The sequence below is a fragment of the Cebus imitator genome, unplaced genomic scaffold, assembly GCF_001604975.1.
Source record: "Cebus imitator isolate Cc_AM_T3 unplaced genomic scaffold, Cebus_imitator-1.0 Scaffold193, whole genome shotgun sequence".
In the NCBI taxonomy this organism is placed as follows: domain Eukaryota; kingdom Metazoa; phylum Chordata; class Mammalia; order Primates; family Cebidae; genus Cebus; species Cebus imitator.
Genome location: NW_016107508.1, coordinates 3,506,915 through 3,522,838, shown reverse-complemented (window position 1 = coordinate 3,522,838; position 15,924 = coordinate 3,506,915). Strand labels below are relative to the sequence as shown.

The 15,924-nt window shown below is 34.5% G+C and overlaps 1 protein-coding gene across 6 annotated transcripts in view; it reads right to left on the bottom strand.

Moving 5' to 3' along the window:
* PPP4R4 (protein phosphatase 4 regulatory subunit 4) overlaps window positions 1-15,924 on the bottom strand; it is a 115,913-nt gene that overhangs the window by 86,586 nt on the left and 13,403 nt on the right. Inside the window, exon 1 of one of the 6 annotated variants that reach the window (XM_017547012.2) lies at window positions 1,549-1,553. The exons of the other annotated variants lie outside the window; for them this stretch is intronic. The gene's annotated coding sequence lies outside the window, so the exon portion shown is untranslated. Of the gene's footprint in view, window positions 1-1,548; window positions 1,554-15,924 lie in introns of those variants that run through there. 6 annotated transcript variants of the gene reach the window in all.

Here is a 15,924-nt window from a genome sequence, read left to right as displayed (position 1 = left end):
AGGAAGGCAGCAAATCACACTGCCACGTGTGTTCCTATGCAACAATTTTGCATGTTCTTCACATGTACCCCAAAACCTAAAATGCAATAAAATAAATGGGGGGAAAAAAAGGTGAAAAGACAACTCAATGAGATGATAAGCTTTTCAACAAGTGGTTAAATAGCCATATACAAAAAAAATGAATCTCTCCTCAACTTGAAACAATAAACAGAAGTTAACTCAAAGTGGATTACAGGCCTGAATGCAAGAGCCAATAATGTAAACCTTCTAGAAGTAAACAGCAGAAAATCTTAGTGACCTTGTATTTGACAAGGTTTCTTGAAGAGAACACAAAGGGTAAAGTATAAAAAATTTAAAAATCAACTAAATGAACTTCATCACAATTTAAAATGTTTTTCAAAGGCACTGTTATAAAAATGAAAATGTAAGCCATAGACTTGCCATAAAATATTTGCAAAACAAATATTTAGCAAACGACTTTTATCTAGACTATATAATGAATTCTTAACTACAAGAGTAAGAACATCTAATAAAAAGTGGACAAGATTTGAACACCTCACCAAAGAAAATATAAAAATACCAAATAAATAAATTTTAAAATCCTCAACAAAATTTTAATCATTAGGTAAAATTACATTACAACCACAATGAGATATCACTATGCATTCACTAAAATACTAAAATACATGTCAAATGTTGGCAGGGATGAGGAGTAATGGCACTTTCATATACTACTTGTGGAATATAAAATAATACAATCATTTGGAAAAGTTTGACAATTTCTTTAAAGGTTACACATACACCTACCAAAAAACCCAGACATTTTACACTTAGATATTTCTCCAAGGAAAATAAAAGTATATGTTCATATAAACATTTAAATGTAAATATTTATAGCAGCTTTGTTTGTAATAGATAAAAACAATCCAGATGTTCACTAACAAGTGGATAATCAAATTGTGATATATCCATACAGTGATATCCATTTAGCAATAAAAAGAAATGAACAAAATCAAGAATGAACTTCAAAACAATTACACTGAATGAAAGAAGCCATACTAAAAAAAATTAATACTACTGTATGTTTTCACTTATAGAAAATTACAGAAAATGCAAACTGAACTATAGTGGCAGAGAGCAGTTTCTGCCTAGGAATGAAGAAAGGAGAATTGAAGCTGGGAAATTTTCAGGGGTGGATATGCTTATTGTCTTGATCATGGTAAGGTTTCATGGGAATATACATATGTGAAAAGTCATTAAATTTCCCATTTTAAATATATGTAGTTTACTGTACATCAATACCTCAATAAACTAGTGCAAAGTAAATATAAATTTTAAAAAAAGACTGATGAAAGGGCCCTTATAAAGATGGCAGCAGTAAACACATTTTTTTTTAATTCCCTGAATCCCTCATAAAAAAAAAACAGAACTAGGACAAAAACAATAAAAAACAAAATAAATAAATAAAATAAACCATGCATGATATCTACACTGTAACTATGTGATAAGATTTCCCACACAAACCAAAAATGCATGCCATGTGTGGACAGCAGCTAAACTACAAATGGTTTTGTATACTCCAATAGCTGATTCATTCAAGTCCACAGTAACATCTGAGAGAGCCAAGCAGTCTTATTCCCATGAGCTTTTAAAACCTATCACAGAGCTACAATAAACAAGATAGTGCAATACTGGCATATAATCAATGGAAAAGAACAGAGACCCAAGTTGAAGAAAAATTCTGGGAAACAGAATCCAAATTGAGCAGCAGGGGAACAACAGAGAAAGTCCCGATAGAATACAGGAGAGAAAGAGAACCAAGAAACCTCAGAAAGTAAGGTATTCTAATTCGAACACTATACAAACAATAAAAAAGGGATCTCTAGAACCCTGAAATTAGAAAAGCTATCCCGAACCACACCTCCTTCTAAGGTTTATGAAAACTAATTTCACATAAAAATGAAAAATAAGGATCATGATTAAATTACATGCATAGTTATTTTTAAAAAAGAGAAAATAAGAAGCAGACTAATATTCCTAAAGACAATGAAAGACAGACATACTTACAAAATAGGTAACTGTAAGCTACTTTTTACCGCAAGCAAATAAATTTTTGATGTATAAGATATGAAAAAATACATGAATCACAATTATGAAAACTCAGAAATGAAGTGACGGAACTCAGGAAAGGATTAGAAGAAAATATTTCAGAAAAGACAGAGCTAGAAAAAAGAAAAAGATGAATGAACACTTTAAGATAATACCTCAAGAGAAATAAAAGGTGAAAAGAAGAAAAATTTTTAAATAAAAAAGATTTGAGTCCGGGTGCTGCAGCTCACACCTGAAATCCCAGCACTTTGGGAAGCCAACACAGGTGGATCACCTGAGGTCAGGAGTTCAAGACCAGCCTGGCCAACATGGTGAAACCCCCATCTCTACCAAAGATACAAAAATTAGCTGGGTGTGGTGGCGGACACCTGTAATCCCAGCCATGTGGGAGGCTGAGGCAGGGGAATCACTTGAACCCAGGAGGCAGAGGTTGCAGTAACCCGAGATTGCGCTACTGTACTCCAGCCTGGGCAACAGAATGAGACTCCATCTCCAAANAAAAAAACAACAACAAAAAAAACCTCTTGCCATTCTCCCCTGAAAAAAAAAGATATACACAAAATTTTGCAGATAATTACAGGAGAACCGTGGAAGCCGTGAATCCATCCTTTTATGTCAGTTTTGGTATAGAATGTACTTCAGTCTTCAATCACAGTATATGATTTTTTGAGGGCTGAAATCATGTCTTCTGAGCTTTCTCCTCCCTATAGCACCTATAACAGTGCCCAGGGTTGGAAAACACTTGATAAATATCTGAACATTTGTTGATGCCAAACTTTAATTCTTCATTGAACATTGGAATTAATCTCTAAAAATTTGAAGTCATTCCCTTTATTAATAGAGGAAAAAATGAGTTTTGCTTTCATATTCTTTGGAGGACTTGATGTTAGTATTACTTTTGCCCAGAACATGAGTTATCAATTCCAAATGGGACTCTCAGTTTCCAAAGTTCTGTGGCCCTTTCCAAGGAAGGACATTCAAGCTCCTAAGCCAAGTCACACTAGTTGGGAAGAAAGGGCGTGGTTAGCCAGTGTCTGAAGCGAAAGTTCCTCACATCTCCTCTGACGACCAGGTGGCATGGTGGACTATTGCAGTCACTCATATGAGGCCATTGGCAGCATGTCAATTTATATCAAGCCTAACATTTGCAAAATAGGCTAGAAATTGAACCAAAAATTAAACAGGAACTCTATCAATAATTAACTCATATGATTGAACACCTTTGTTAATGTAGACATACTATAAATATATATTTATTCAAAAGAATTGATAAAAGGTGTGTTTGTCAAAATGTAAATACAGTCATATGACATGACCTGGACTCAATGTCCTTCCCTCCCTTTTTCCTTTTTTTTTGGGATTTTTGATATTTTTCCTTCTCTTCTGTTTACCTCTGAGTGATAGCTGTAGCATGTTTTGGGGCTAAATATGCAGAAATACCATATATTTTCTTGTTCTGTTATTGGAATTCGTTTCTACCTTTCTTGAAGTCATCTGCTAACTAACTGTGCACTCTTACAGCAATAATGTGAACTGAAAATGCAATAACAATAGCTAAAGAAGATAAAAGAAAAATTAATCTCTTTTTATAGATCCTGTCAGCATGAAAGCTCAGACTTCAACATTTTTGTTCCTTTTTATTTTCCTAACATATGTGTGGCAGATGCTAAGCAGGTTCTTTTCCTTGAGCCTTTGTGTTCTTCAAACTAACTGACTCTGGCACCCTGCTCCTAAGAATACAGAGCAGGCCCGTGGGCAAGTGTTGACTGGTTTAAAACACTGTTGAGAGAACGAGGAGGGTTTACGCAAGGAAATGGGAGCAGAATTTGCTAATTCTGACGTACTGTGCTGCACTATCTTCTAGCCTAGGGGCACGGACTTCCTCTATGGACCGTAACACACAGAAATGCATACAAGGCAATCCTCTATCCCCCACAGGGAATGTGAGTACACGCGCACACACACACACACACACACACACACACACACACACACTTCACAGTTCACTACCTAAAATATGATACACACTGTATTTGAAAAAAAAAAAAAAATTTAAAAAAAAAAAAAAAAAAAAAAAAAAAAAAAAAAAAAAAAATTAAAAAAAAAAAAAAAAAAAAAAAAAAAAAAAGCCCTTTCCTATAATTTAGAAAAAAAGATTCAAAATTACATACAACAAACCTGAGAAAATCAATGCAATATAACCAATACTGAGATTTACTGTTGAAGAAACTTAAAGGTAAAGCAAAATCCTTTGGGCATCCAGGCAAAATAAGCAAGTTACTTAGGAAAAAAAAGAAAAGTAGATTATCATTAGACTTTCACAGCAATAAGATACAAGAAAAGCAAATAATACTAGTCTGTAGGCTGATATTGCTCACTATAAACAGGACATCAAAAAATAAATTTTATAAAAGTATAAAAAATTATAATCACCATAATCTTTAATTTCTATAATCAATTTATATCTGGCCCTTTTCCTACCCAGGGAGGAAAACTGATATATTATGGCTAGTACATTGGGTATTATGAGTTTGAAGGAAAAGAAATTAGATTAGCTAGTGATTCTTAACCAGGAGTGATCTGCCCCTTCCCCTCCCCTCCACTCCACTCAAGGTCTAGAGACATTTTTTTTTTTTTTTTTTTATCATCACTTGGGAAATGTTACCGTAATCTAATAGGCAAAAGCCAGGGATACCACTAAGCATCCTACAATGCACAAGACAGCTGCCTACAACAAAGAATGTCAATATCTCAACAAAATATGTCTAAGAAATCTTGGTTTAGACAAAGCAAATGTTAGTTGAGCCACATGAAACCACCAATATTAATTACTAGCCATAGTTCAACATATATGTTGAGCTTGGCAGAAATATATTAAGTCAGTGAGATCAAGAAAATGTATACAGGTTAGTAACTACAACATGCAGAGCAGTGGTTCTGAAACTTCAGCATGTGTCAGAATCACCTTGTGCAACGCTTGCTAAAACTGGGTCCCACCCCCAGAGATTCTGGTTCAATTGTTCTTGTTGAGGTTTGGGAACTTGATTTCTAACAGGTTCACACATCAAGAGTCACCATGGTAGAAGGACAGTCAAAAACAAAAAAGAGGAAAAGGAGACTGCAGAAGCAACATTTTTTAGACCATGTGAGTGAAATAAGCCAAGTGCATAGCAGCAGTTTGCCCAAATGAAGCAGAAGGTCCATTTGACAGTAGACTGCATATGTTCAAAACTTCTGTTAGTCCTGGCTACAGGGCTTTTCATAATGATATTAAAAGTAATATGGCAAAAAAAAATAGCAGAGATGGAATAACATGTAAGTCTACTTAAATGTCATTAGAAAAAACTCCATAACAAGGAGTTGGGAAAGGGTTGTGTATCAGACAAAAGAGGCACTGAGTAGACTTGGCTGTTCATTAAAGTGAGAGCTCTTAACTTGCATGCCGGGGAATTTTGGGGGCTGTGAACATGTTGTTTGTCCTGCTGACTTTAGACATAATCAGTATAAATAAACCAAGCATTACCCGGCACAGTGGTACTGCCCCTGTAGTCCCAGGTAGTCAAGAGCCTGAGATAGGAGGATCACTCCAGCCCAGGCCCAGGCATTCAAGTCCAGCCTGGGCAACATAGCAAGACCCTATCTCTTAAGAAAAAAAAAAAAAAAAGTATGTGTGGATCTATGCTACCATCACTGACTAGAAGAAACCCAAAAACAAGTGGCATAGAAGATTACACTTTCTTGCTACTTTATATCATATATGTAATTTCTAAATAAATATTTGATCAATATTATCATTTTTGTTTCAGAATAAGCTTCCCAGACTTTCAAATCTACAACTACTGAAAAGCCCAGCATGGGAAATAATCATCATGGTTATAACTTGAGCTGCTTCTTTTTGCCCCAGTTGTGCTATTCTTTGGGACATGCTATTCTTTCGGACATGCTCCTTTTCTAGGAGCATTCAGAAACAAAATGAACACAAGCCCACTCAACAAACCATTCCGCTAAAACTAATAAGAATTGGGTTAATCATCTAGTCTGTACACTAGTGGCTAAAAAGGAAAGCTGGAAAAAAAAAAAAGACTAGTTAAATAAATGAATTTAGGACATCTATCTTTTAAACTCTAAATTAATGCTACTAATTATTTTATCCCTACTGGGAGATGCACCTATTTTAAAGAGCCATTTATAGTAATACCTTAAGCCAGTGGAAAACAAGTCAATCCACTGAAGTATTCTTTGCTACAATAAAAGTTTTATAGTCTTTCTTATTGTCCCAGCTTCTGCCATTGTCATGGCAAACTCTATCATTAAGGTGAGTGACCAATAGCTGGTTTCTGATCTCTTGTAATCCAAGGATGTTTTACCCAAATATGGCATTCCTCAACTCCTAGCAAAGCAGCACACAGTAAGGGCTTCATAAATATTTGTTAAAATGAATTCATCTCCACTTCATATCAGCAACCCACTCCTTTTGTAAAAGGCTGGATCTTATTATCTGGAAATGCTCCATCTCTAGAATCTCAAATTGTGATCTCACTTATTGACCATTAACTCTTATTTTTCTATTTTTCTACTGCTAAGCCTATGTGTTTCACCCTCATCACATTTCTTATCCGTTAACTTTCTTATTCTGCAGTCCCTAAATTATTGCTAGTTTCACTTTCTTCCTTGCCAGCCTGAACCTCCCTATTATTTCAATTATATTCTCGCCCTTAACTTTAATAACCTCCTTCTAATAACAACAAAATAAAAATAGTATATAATATACTATAAGCCAGGCATTGTGCTAATAAATAAGCACCTAACGTGCATTCATCTTATTTAATTCTCATAATAATTTTATAAGGTGGGTAGATACTATTATTATCCCATTTTGTATATCAGAAAATTAGAGCTTAGAAAAATTAAGGTACTTGCCTAAAGTTATGCAGCCTGTACTACTGCAAAACTCAGGCTATCAACCACTAAACTACAGTGACTCCCATCCAAACTGTGCATACAGACAACAGCAAACACATCCATTGGCTTTTCCTTTCCCACTCCTGCTTAATCCTTTAAAAATGTACAGTTTAAAAAAATAAATAAATAAAAATAAAAAACTTTGTCTTCAAAGATCAATGATGCTAGACAAAAATACAAAATGATAACAAATTTGTTGCAATCAAGACAGGAATCAGAAATTCTTAGTTTATGATATTGCCTAGAGCATTTTCAGAAACATCTTTGATCTCTCAAATGAGGCTACCTGTGCTAGTTTATGAAATCTTTGCCCTTCTTCACAAAAAATAAGCCACATGTTAGAATAAATCCAGATGCTAACAATATTATCTTCCAGTATTCTTGTACCTTGCTCCTACCTCTAAGAACTTAAAAAATCTATTAAGGAAGACAGATTCACACACTAAAAATTTTGACTACATGGCACAAAGTCCTCTTTTTCTAGCCTGGACATCCTCATAATTTGTTTAATCCTAAACCACTTGGACAAGGGAAAGGAAATGAGCAGATGCTATCCAAAAATTATGATGTGACATAATCAGTGAGCACTGTATCTGAGAACTCAGATTTGCTACTGTTTAACTATGTAGATATCAAATGTTTGTAGTTATAGAGAGCCAGTGATCCTACTCCTAGTAGCTCTCACTTAAAATCCAAAATATAACTCATAAGCTGCTGATCTGTGCTTGAATTTATAACAATAAAGCAGATGCCACAAAGGCCTTGCTTTGAGTTCACAATAAAAATTAAACTTTACATAGTTGATAGTTAATTATTTCCTTACTCAAATTATTCAACAGTTTGTTTTAATGAATAGAACAAAATAAATTAAATGATTACCTTAGAGAATTAACCTTCCAAGAAAGACAAAACCAAAGGCAAAGATGACTGATAGAGGGACTCAAGAAACTTAAGCAGAAGATACTGAATACCAATCCCTAACATCAGTAATTTTTCAAATATAGCATATTTCCATGTTAGTCGTGTAAAATCAAATCCTTAATGATGTTAAGTCTTTAAAACACTGACTTAAAAGGTTTATGTAGAAAACCATTCAAACCTGATTATAGTCTTCATGCTTAAGACCATAGAGAAACAAATAATGGTTTTTAGTAGGACCAAAAAAAGAGCAAAAGAAAAATTAACATTTAAGGGCCTACTATGTGCTATACAAGGCATTTTACATACATAATTACATTAATCATCATAATATATGAGCAGTATATTTCTACCCTTACTGATGCTAAGGAAAAAAAAATGGGATTCACCCAAATCCATGAGACTAGTAAAGATTAGAGTCAGGATTCCAACCTATGATTTCTCAGTTCATAACCTACAGCCATCATACCACCTCAGATCACAGTCCCAGCAGAAGAACTGGCTTAATTGCCAGCCTAAAAGGATTTCTAAGTTGATAATTTTATAAGAGTTATATTCATTATTTATTTAATATTTATGTTACAATAAATTATTTTACTAATAATGTCCACTGTGTATCTTTTACTATCAATGCCATGTCAAAACCGTATACAAGTGTTTCATGTTCCTTGTGAAGAGACTAATTCCTCTTTGGATTAAACCTTCATTACCAGGTATACAGAGAACATTGCCTTTTAAGTGGCTCTTCAACAATTTATACAGCAAGATAGGAGGAATAAGTTCTGCTGTTCTATACCACTGCAGGGTGAATATGATTAACAACACTATAGTGTATATTTTCAAAAAGCCAGAAGAGAGAATTTTGAATGTTCACAACACAAAGGAATGATAAATGTTCAAGGTGATGAATATGCTAACTACTCTGATTTGCTCATTACACACTGCTTACATGTATTGAAATATGCTCTGTATCCCATAAATATAAACAATTATTACATGTCAACTAAAACCAAAATAAAAAATAAATAAAGGCCCAAAATTTTCCTGAAAAAAAGTTGAGCTTATTTTCCCCATCCCTCTTTATATCAACAGGGGTACAAACAGCCTTCTGATTCCACAGGATACAGTCTAGAATTATTCCAACCTTCCCTTTCTCCTTACACCCCATGGCACATTTCACAACAGTGTAACAAGATGTGCATGACTCCCAACTGTTCTGGAGTGAAAAGAACTTACTAAGGTGCAAGCACACCTGTGGCATTAATAAATCCTTGTTTTCTGTATTATCTTGAATTTTTTTCATATTGTAAAATATAAATAAGATTATATTTGATATTAACTTTGATATGTTTTACCGTATTATACATGGGAGAATTATTGTTAAATTTTAGTTTCAGTTATATCTATTAATAGATATGCACACAACCGTGTAGCTGTAGGGTCACAATTTAAAATGTATTCCTTACAAGATAATGTCATAGTGAAAAAAAAAAGGTAGGAAATCACTGCTCTACAATATTTTGCATAGAGTAAAAGGGAATATTACCAAAGTCCCTCCTAAATATCTGAGCTATAGCAGCAATATTGAAAGGTATGCAAAACATTAGTTCAGGACTAACTACATAAACTTGGAAGAGTTCTGGGAACATTGTAAGCTCATTCCTGTTAATTTTTTTTAACCAGACTTTCTATTTTTCTATTTCCTCATTAACAAATAGCAGTAAAAATTCCTTTAAAATACTTTTTTTTTTGAGATGGAGTCTCCCTGCATTGCCCAGGCTAAAGCAAGATGGTGCTATCTTGGCTCACTACAACCTATCCCTCCTGGGTTCAAGCAATTCTCCTGCCTCAGCCTCCTGAGTAGCTGGGACTACAGGCATGCACTGCCATGCCTGGCTAATTTCTTAATAAAGACAGGGTTTCACCATATTGGCCAGGCTGGTCTCGAACTCCTGACCTCAAGTGATCTGCCTGTCTTGGCCTCCCAGAGTGCTGGGATTATAGGTGTGAGCCACTGTCCCAGGCCTAAAATACTTTTGTAAAAATATGTAGCTATGTTAGGAAATAGCTGGGGAGAAGGGCTAGCTAAAACAACATACTGCCATCCCAGCCAGCCCAGTAAGACAAACTCAGAAGGGAAAACAGAACAGTAACCAATAGCTATTAAAAATAAATAAATAAACAAACATACCAGGTGTGGTGGCACACTCCTGTAAGTCCACTAGGGAGCTACTAGGGAGGCTAAGGCAGGAGGATTGCTTGATGCCAGGAGTTGAGACCAGCCTGGGCAATACAGTAAGCCCCTATTCTCAAAGAAATAAATAAATAAAAGCAGTCCAAATCCCTGACACCTACAGGAAGAAGGGATGACAAGGAAGTGTCACAGGAAGGAGAAGAGACCCAATTACCTAACCTAAACAGATGAAGTGATATGTTCAATCATTTAGGAATGGCTGGGTGCCAGGTACTGGTTCTGGATTCTCCAACACAATCTAATAATGCTTTATGCCTAGCACAGAATGTGTCAGACAATGAAGACTGTCGGAGTACTTAGAATACTGAGAGAAAAAGAAACAGTATAAAATTACTCCCAGGTTTCCCTGTAGTATGATATAGAAAGATGGTCAGACTTCAATAACAAGCAGAGGCACATTTAGATAAGAAGTGATTAATGAAGTTTTGGGCACATTGAGTTTGAAAAGCCAGCAAGACATTCTGGTGGAGACACCCTGGTAGAGGTACTCGGCAAACTGAAATGATTCAAAGCTGAGAAGGAAAGTCAAGGCTACAGCCACACATTTGGAAATCATGCCATGAAAATGATAATTGAAATCCAGAATGTATAATATGACCCAGAAAAAGAGTCCCTAATAATACATAGTGGCTCCTGCCTGTTTATTGGACTGATTATCACTGTAAATGGGGCACTGAATCAGGAAAAAGGTAATACAAACAAACCAATAATAATATTTAAAAACTCATCAGTCAATCCAAAATCAATCTGTAAAAGCTATGTGAAATAATAGTTTCTTTTCTCTAATATTAATAAGGACAGGATAAGATAGAATACAATCAAATGTTCAAGTTAAAAGAGGGCCTTGGAAATATAATGCATCTCCTTCACATTGTGACAATGAAGAAACCAACATCTACAGAGATTATGGAACTTGTTCAAAGGCAACCAGCTAGTTAGTATCAGGGTCAAAATGTCATCTCCACAAAGCAAGAGTGGATTTGCAAAAACTAGCGCTCCTATAAGATCTCTCATGGGTTCCTAAATAGCTATTCATTTAAATACATTTTATATATGTATATTTTCTTCTTTAAGAGAGAAAAAGTCAATTTGCTACCTGATTTATTATAACTGTTTTGGACATTTTTCTCATTCCTTTCAACAATATATGAGTCATCAGTCCTCTAGTTATTCTAAAATAATTCCTTTTTCAGTTTTATTGAGGCATAACTGACAAATAAAAATGGTACATATTCAAGATATAAAATGTGATGGGATTTTTAAATCCTTTTTAATTGTAAATTGAGAAAAAATAAATTGTATGTATTATGGGCTACAAAGTGATCATGAGTGATGTCTTGATATACATATACATTGTAAAATGATTACTATAATAAAGCTAATCAACATGTCCATCACCTCACATACTGACTTTTTTGTGGTGAGAATACTTAGGATCCATTCTCTTAGCAAATTTTAACTACACAAACGTCTAAGGAAATACAATTATTAATTACGACATATGTAACTCAATGGGTAAATAATTTAGGTATTATATCAAGATATAAATCTCCGTGTGTGTGTGTGTGTGTGTGTGTGTGTGTGTGTGTGTAGGTAGGTAGATATGTGTCTATATAGAGAGAGATGTGTAAACATAGATATGTGTATACATAGATATGTGTATATATACACATTCAACATGTGTATATATGTATACACATATCAATATGTGTATATATCTATAGATATGTGTGTGTATATATACATATATATACACACACACATTCATCACTATGGTACTCTTCCAAAAGCACATAACCCCAATCTAATGATGAGAAAAAATAACATAGCACAAACCAAACTTGAGAGACAGTCTATAAAATACATGACCAGTAGTCTTCAAATACACACACACACACACACACACACACAAACACACACACACACATGTATATATATATATATTATAGGCAAGATATATATATTATAGGCAAGATATAGATATATATATCCCTGTCAAGATTTCAATATGTTGTCCAAAGACCAGGTCCACATACTATTTATGTAGTAATAATGAAGAAACTAAGCAGTATAACAAAATAAAAGGCATTTTGATTGTAGGGTCAGCCTCATAAAATACAATCAAAATAAGACATTACAGGAAAAGAAAACTGAAGATTAATCCTCTCATTAACATAGATGACAAAATCCTCCACAAATCATTAACAAATTGAGTCCAGAAACATACAAAAAGACTAAAACATAATGAAGAAGTAGGATTTATTCCAAGAATGAGAGGTTGGTTCATTATTCAAAAATTAATCAATGTATGTCACTGTATTAAAAGACTAAATAAGAAAGTCATATACCATAACAATAGATACAAGGAAAAAAACATTCTACAAGATTCAATACCCATTCATAATAAAACTTAGCAAATTAGGAATAGAGGAAACTTAACCTAATGGTATTTATTTTAAAAAGTAAGAAAATGCTTTCTCTCTAAGATGAAGAAAGGCTGGAAGTCCTTTCTCACCACTCCCACAGTGGAGAAACCTGACAGGTATTTCCTTAACTGAATGACCAAGATTAACATAACTGATGATAAATCACGGTGATAGCATGAACACCTGATGAAATAAGAAAGGCATTTCACCACTAGGGTACTCTTGCTAAAAGCACATAGCTCCAATCTAATGATGACAAATAACAACACACGAACCCAACTTGAGAGACAGTCTATGAAATACCTGCCTAGTACTCCTCAAAACTATCAAGATCATGAAAAATAGGGAATGGTTAAGGAAGTATCACAGCCAAGAGAAGACTAAGGACACATGACAACTAAATACAGTGTAGTTTTCTGGAGTTCATCTTGAAACAGGAAAAAAAAAAAAAAAAAGACACTAATGAAAAAACTAGAGAAATCCAAAGGAATTCTGAAGTTTAGTGATGTATGAATGCTAATTTCTGAATTTTTGAAAGATGTACCATGATTACGTATTAATAAGATGTTAGTATTAGGGGATACTGGTGGAAGATATATAGGAACTTTCTGTACTAACTTTGCAATGTTTGTGAAAATTTAAAATTATTCCAAAATAAAAAAAAAATTTTAATTAAAAGGACAGAAAAAGATATACTTTGTAAACACTAACCAAAAGAAAGTTGGAATGAATATGTTAAGATTAGAAAAAGTAGATTTCAAAACAAAGTATATTTCCTTTTTTTGTTTGTTTTTTTTGTTTTCCTGAGATGACTCTTGCTCTGTCACCCAGGCTGGAGTAGTGCAGTGGTACTATCTTAGCTCACTGCAACCTCTGCCTCCCAGGTTCAAGCAATTCTCCCAACTCAGCCTCCTGAGTAGCCAAGATTACAGGCGCCTGCCACCACACCTGGCTATTTTTTTTATTTTTAGTAGAGACAGGTTTTCACTATGTTGGCCAGGCTGGTCTCAAACTCCTGACCTCATGATCCACCCACCTCAGCCTCCCAAAGCGTTGGGATTACAGGCATGAGCCACCATACCCAGGCTAACAAAGTATATTTCAAAGGATAAACATTACATAATGACAAGGGGGTCAATTCAAGAAAACATAATAATCCAAATTGCATATGCACTTCACCACACAGTTTCAAAATACATAAACTACTAGTAAAAAATTATATATTTGAAAGGAGGAATAGATGAACCTACAATTACAATTACAGAGAGACTTCAATACTCTCTGTAATCAATAGAACAAATTATAAACACAATGAAATATCACTACACACTACTAGAAAGACTTAAAATTAAAAAGACTGATCATATCAAGTGTTATAGAGTATAAGGAGCAACTCAAACTCTCATATACTGCTGGTGGAAATATAAAATGGTACAATCACCTTAGAAACAGTTTAGCAGTTTCTTAAAGATATAAACAAACATTTACTAGAGGGTCCAATCATTCGATGTTTACCAGAGAGGAAAGAAAGCACATGTCTACATAAAGATTTAAAAATGAATGTGTATAACCACTAAGTTTGTAACAGTCCAAAACTGAAAATTACCCAAATGTTCAACTGATGAATGGATAAACAAGATGTGTTATACCCATTAAATGTAATCATCACCAATAATTAAAAACCGGTAAACAAATGATATAGGCAACATCAAGGATGAACTACAAAATAATTAGATTGAGAGAAAACATAGACAAGAGTAGACTGTATGATCCATTTCTATAAAATTCTAAAAACTGCAAACTAATTTATAGTAACAGAAAGCAGATTAGTTATTGCCTGGAATGGAAGGGGCTCACGGAAGGAAGAGAGAGATAATCTAAGGACACAAGTAGCTTTTGGGAGTGATGGATATATTCAATATCTGAATTGTGTATACATATGTCAAAATTTGTTAAATTGCATGGTTTAAATATGTGTGATTTACTGGATGTCAATTATACCTCAAAAAGCTGCAAAAAATGAAAAAATATATAGTCACCATATGACCTAACATTCCATTCTTAGGCGTTTATTCAAGAGATATAAGAACATATATCTTATTTATCCAAAAGATATAAAAACATCTAGATTCCATAACAGGCAAAATTATTCCATAATGACAAAAAGCAGACCAATGGCTTCTTAGGATTAGGGTGTGAAGTTAACTGCAAAGACACTAGTGGCTTTTGTGGAGTGATGAAAATGTTCTATATTTTGTGCTAGTTATACAGGTGTACCCTTTTGTCAAAACTCATCAAGCCATATACTTAGTTTATTTAAATTATACTTCAATAAAGTTATTTTCCAAAAATGGAGGTGGGGGGATTTAGTGCCCAATCTAGAAAACTAATCTGGAGAGGAAACTCTGTAACACAAGAAGTTTCTAGATAGGATGTTTCCTATATATCCAAAGTAAACTACGTTCTGAATCGCAAACAGATGACTTAAAAGGGCAGCAACAACTTTCCTTTACTGAACACTACTCTGAACCAAGCACTCTGCCCTATACATAGATTTCCTCTAATCTTCTCAACAATCCTGCAATGAAGGTATTATTATTACTCTCATTTCGTTAGTTGATGCAGGTTCTTGATTGTGTTGATGCTCTTTACCATTTGGTATGTTTTAGAGTGGCTGGTACTGGTTGTTCCTTTATATGTGTAGAGCCTCTTTCAGAAGCTCTTGTAAAGCAGGTCTGGTGGTGATGAAATCTCTGAGTACTTGCTTGTTCACAAAGGATTTTATTTTTCCTTCACTTATGAAGCTTAGTTTGTCTGGATAGGAGATTCTGGGTTGAAAGTTCTTTTAAGGATGTTGAATGTTGGCCCCCACTCTCTTCTGGCTTGTAGGGTTTCTGCTGAGAGATGTGTTGTGAGTCTAATGGGCTTCCCTTTGTGGGTAACCCGACCTCTCTCTGGCTGCCCTTAGCATTTTCTCCCTCATTTCAACCCTGGTGAATCTGACGATTATGTGCCTTGGGGTTGCTCTTCTTGATGAATATCTTTGTGGTGTTCTCTGTATTTCCTGGACTTGAATGTTTGCCTGCCTTGCTAGGTTGGGGAAGTTTTCCTGGATAATATCCTGAAGAGTATTTTCCAGCTTGGATTCATTCTCTTCGTCACATTCAGGTGCACCTATCAGACGTAGATTAGGTCTTTTCACATAGTCCCACATTTCTTGGAGATTTTGTTCATTCCTTTTTTCCCTTTTTTCTC